Raw genomic sequence first — 5,178 nt, 5'->3', positions numbered from 1 at the left:
GTGGGGGGCAGGGGGGGGTGAAGGGAGGGGGGAGGGGGGAGGAGGGTAGAGGGAGAGAGGGAGAGACACATGGCCAGAAAGAGGATTTGTTTGTCAATATTGATTGACCATTAGTCCCACAAAATACTTCTTACCCCAATAACAAATTTCCCAAATTAGTGATGTTTAAAATGAGCATTGGCTATTACTTTGAAACATGTCACTGTATTTCAACCACAGCGATAACCTGTCATGCAATGTATTTAGATATGACAAATTCATTTGAAATCCAGTGATTATATTTTCAGGTTTTGATCAGTAAAATCAATACATATACAGCTTTCAAAATTCTGCAAGATTAAACTTGCAATTGAAGCATCAACCTACAACAATCAAGTTATCACATTCTTAAAAGATTCAGTGGGAGGAAAATCAAGCTGGTACCCAAGAGCCTTCTGAAGAAAAAATCCGATTACTCAATTTTGTGCCAAATGATTAAATTACATCTTCCTCCAGCTACTAAATTATTCAGAATTAAAAAGGCTCTTTTCAAGATACCTACCACACCAACTCTGGCCTATAATTAAGCTTCCAAGTACTGACCTAGTTCAAGGAAGATCAAAATGTGTACGTGTACAAATGTTTACAAACATTCCCTGTTTTATGTAAATTAGGTTACGAGTTTTAGTAACAATTTCAACTCTATGAAGAGATTTTTAGAAGTTGCTCAATTTTCCCCTTTCCACAAAGAAAAAAAGAACATGGTTTTAACTGTTTAAATTAAGATTAGAAATTATGATGACTTTTCTGATTGTAAATGTAGCAAAATGATGAATCATATAAAATATTCTCCTCTGAGGTTTTTTATGCATTTATTTTTAGGAATGATTTGGAGCTGTCCTTATTTAAAATGTTATGGTCAAAATAATTCCATAAATTCCTCTCCAACCAAACAACAGGCATCTCCCCGTGTTCTAGCTGATTGTATAAAATGGTGCTATTCATCGCTCAGCATTTTCAAACACTCAGGACTGACCATCTGCATTATTCAAAACCTGAGGGGTTAACAATTTCATGAGGGCATTCTTCACTCACTCGCCTTTGACCCCTCCAGTCTTTTTTTGGATTAGAAAGTCCATCACCACCCACACAGCCCCACATCAGCTCTGCCTTCAACCTGCATCCCAAATCTGTCTACTTCTCTCCATTGCCACGGCTACCGCGCTGGTGCCAGCCACTGCGAACTGTCATCTGCACCACTGCAAACCTGCTTCCCTTCCTTCCCCTCTGGAAACCCCTCTCTACCCACAAGCAGACATGTGAAATGTAAGTCAGCGCCTGTCACTCTACAGTTTCACACCTTCCCGTGATTTTTCCCCACTGAGAACATCCAACCTCCTCCATCACCTCCCAGACCCTACGTGAGAGCCTTTGCTCACCTCTTCATCTGCAGCTGTTGGTCTTTTGCTCACAGCGCCCCATTCACTCTTTATCAGCCCAGGTGAACCCTCAGGTCAAGACTCACTCCTGGGCATCCCTTCCACCTGAAACCCTCTGCCAGCTCCCTCCTCAGCTTCAGACCTGCTCACATGACACCTTCTCAAAGAAGTCTTCCCCAGACACCCACTCACTCCCAACACAGCACTCTGTTATATTTATTTCAAAGCACTTGTCATCTAAATAATGGTGGCAAAACCACACTTTCTGTACAGGATAGGCTAAGAGTCTGCGATTGGATTGGGAAGGGTGGCCAGAGAATCTGAATTTAAAGCAAGTGCATTACTTTACAGTACTGCTGCAGATCGATAAAAACAGCAGTTTTCTAAGTGTGTGTGTACACACATGCACATGCGCGCACGCACACGTATGGTTTCCACTTGCTACATATTTCTATTCCTATCTAGAGCTTCCTATTGCTGGTGTAAAGCTATCACAAACCTAGCTTAACCCAACATAATTTTATTATTTTATAGTTTTGGAGGTCAGAAGTATGAAAATGGGTCTTCCGGGGCTAAAAATCAAAGTGTGAACAGGGCTGCTTGAGCGGCAGGCACCTGGGCCTGAGTTTGGGTAACAAAGCCACGTTTTATCATTGCCCCCCTTAACTCTTTTGGTTAACCTGCCATTTACCAGTGTTAGATGTGTTGCATTGAACAAGGATCTTACTCTAGACAGGCATGATTTAAAATGATGAGGCAGAACACTCAACTCCAGTTTTTTTTTTCTAAAAAGTGGACGTTGTTATTTTAATAAATTATTAGCTTATATTCTAATGGTGACTCATGGTGGCTTCCATTTTTATTTGACACTGTATATTCAATTTTTTCTGTTACAGACTTTCAGAGGCTATCAGGTTCAGCTAGCTTCCTTCAGATATGTGTTAAAATTAGCATTGGAAAGGACACCAGTTCTTTATCACTTCGAGGTCAGATAACTGTAAAGTATTAGTATTCATGCTGGCAAGAAACTGCTCTGGAACAACGCATTATGCTTTAAGATCTACTTATAGACCTTTTACAAAAATTAATAAGATAATATTTTATGTTAGAACTTAAAAATCTATACTCCAAGGTAAATAATTTTGAGTTTTACTACATCTTGAGCAAAAATTATTTTCATAGGCTCCTTTATTTCAAAAACAATTTATGGGGACTTCCCTGGTGGCTCAGTGGTTAAGAATACACCTGCCAATGCAGGGCACACGGGTTCGAGCCCTGGTCCGGGAAGATCCCACATGCTGCGGAGCAGCTAAGCCCGTGCGCCACAACTACTGAGCCTGCACTCTAGAGCCCACGAGCCACAACTACTGAAGCCCACGTGCCACAACTACTGAAGCCCGCACGCCTAGAGCCCGTGCTCCGCAACAAGAGAAGCCACCGCAATGAGAAGCCCGCGCACCGCAATGAAGAGTAGCCCCCGCTCCCCGCAACTAGAGAAAGCCCGCATGCAGCAACGAAGACCCAACACAGCCAAAAATAAATTAACTAAAAATTTTCCCACCCCTTTCCCTGTTAACCATCTTTAAAGTATGTTGATGGTATCCTTAATTTTGATTAGCTTTAAATGCTTCTCTCTAAATATAGTTATCAATATTTTAATGCGTAAGGCTCCAGACATGGAACATTATAGTATATTTTGCAAAAATGTAAGTTTTCATATGCTCTGAATTCATGGTTACCTATTTATTATCTAAAATAAAACCATCTTAAGGATAGAAGTTCTGCCTTCTACATTCTTTGATTCTTGTCATAGTACGTAGTATAGTAACTGAATACAGCGTCCACTACATAAATGTTGTTAAATGACATTGTTAATTTTAACTAACATTTACTGAATGCCTGGTCTGGATAGGCTGTTGCCAGGAGTTTGAGACACGGAAATGATAAATACATGGTTGATGCTCAAAAGGAACTAATACAAAAGGATTTTTTAAAAAGGTGGGTTTGAAAAAGAACTAAACAGACTCCTCAGAAATGAGTTCAGTTATATTTTATTTTTTATTTTTATTTTTTCTGTGGTACGCGGGCCTCTCACTGTTGTGGCCTCTCCCGTTGCGGAGCACAGGCTCCGGACAGGCAGGCTCAGTGGCCATGGCTCGCGGGCCCAGCCGCTCCGTGGCACGTGGGATCCTCCCGGACCGGGGCACGAACCTGTGTCCCCTGCATCGGCAGGCGGACTCTCAACCACTGCGCCACCAGGGAAGCCCCAAACTGTGGTTTTAAAAGGCATGTTTGCTTAGTTCAGATAGAGGCTGATTTTAAAGCAGTGTTAAGTTTATAGAGATGGGCAATTCAAATATATTTTCTTAGTGTCTTCTTCTTGGTTTTATTAAAGAAACTCAGAAATTTGAAGCTTTTAGCATGTCCTTATATAGTATTTGACTAAAGGGTAATATCAAGGTCCAGAAGTTGAAGTTGGTGCAAATAAGGCCAAAATAAGGATGTTTTGTTCACTGTTTTGTTCACCACAATATAACCGGCACCTACAGTAGTGCCTGGAACTGAGTAGGGACTCAATTATACGTATTTGTTAAAGGCAGGCAGGCAGAATGAAGTATTTTCTCACTTATGATGTATTTGTGGAATAGGTCCCCATGTCTAGGTCCAATGTTATGATTGAAAACCGAAATCATTCCATCTTTACCACACTTCATATGTATCTCATACCCACTTTAACAGAAACTCCATAAACTGCTAGGAAAATAACCGGAACCCACAGAGCAGAAGGGGAAAATAACAGATTTACACATTGCTATATTCCTGGCCCTTTTATTGCCATAATGATGTGACTGATGCATAGGTCATAGTTTATAGGCCGACAGTTCCTGCATTTCACATCTCAGTGACCATCACACTACTTCATTTTCTACTAGGAATGTTCATCCATTAGCACTCTGTATTTCAACAGTGTATTTTAAGGTTCAAGATCACATGAAGTTCTACCTTGATAGATGAGTTGGATTTGGGAGGAAATTAGCATCAGAAAAGCACTGTTCCTACCTTTGCTTTTCAACCATACTATCTTAGGTATTTCCCTTTCGCTACCATATAAACCAGACTGAGTTCCAAAGTCATGCCTTCTTAGCTCTGTGATTTGATCAATTCTGTCCACCCATCAACGATCAGTTGGTCAATTGACCAACTCAAGTGGTCTATCAGGCTTCTTGACAGTGTGCTTTTTCAGAGATGTTTCACATGTAAAACTCACTGCGAATGTTTACAATAGAGTTAAAATAGTCACAAAGGTGAGGCTGGGTTTTAGGTACGGTCTCCTTGGCAACGACTTCTTCCTGCTGGCTCTCCCTCGGGGTCTGTTTTCCAGGCCTCAGCTGAGGCCATCTGTCAATGTTTTACAGCTCTTCTCTCCTCCCTCCACGCCCCTTATCCAGTCTCCACGGCAACCAGAGTGACCTTCCCCAAGACTAACTCTATCCCAGCGGCTTCAGGGCAAAGCACAGATGCCTTGGGCACATGCAGCCCTTGGGAAGCCCATCTCCTTCACCAGTGCACAGCCCACCAGCCGGACCAAAGTCAAGTGGACTCGGGCACTGTGAGGGGCTTGGGGAGAAGTCTCAAGACCGACCCTTACAGATCCACAGATGGCTAAACACTCCTGCATCTATATTTCCGTAAAATTCCCCAAGGCACAATAACATGTGAAATAGGAGATGAGCTTGGAGTCTGGAATGGCAAGGACAGT

Source organism: Leucopleurus acutus, assembly GCF_964270905.1.
Source record: "Leucopleurus acutus genome assembly, chromosome: 18".
In the NCBI taxonomy this organism is placed as follows: Eukaryota; Metazoa; Chordata; class Mammalia; order Artiodactyla; family Delphinidae; genus Leucopleurus; species Leucopleurus acutus.
This window is presented reverse-complemented; position numbering follows the sequence as displayed.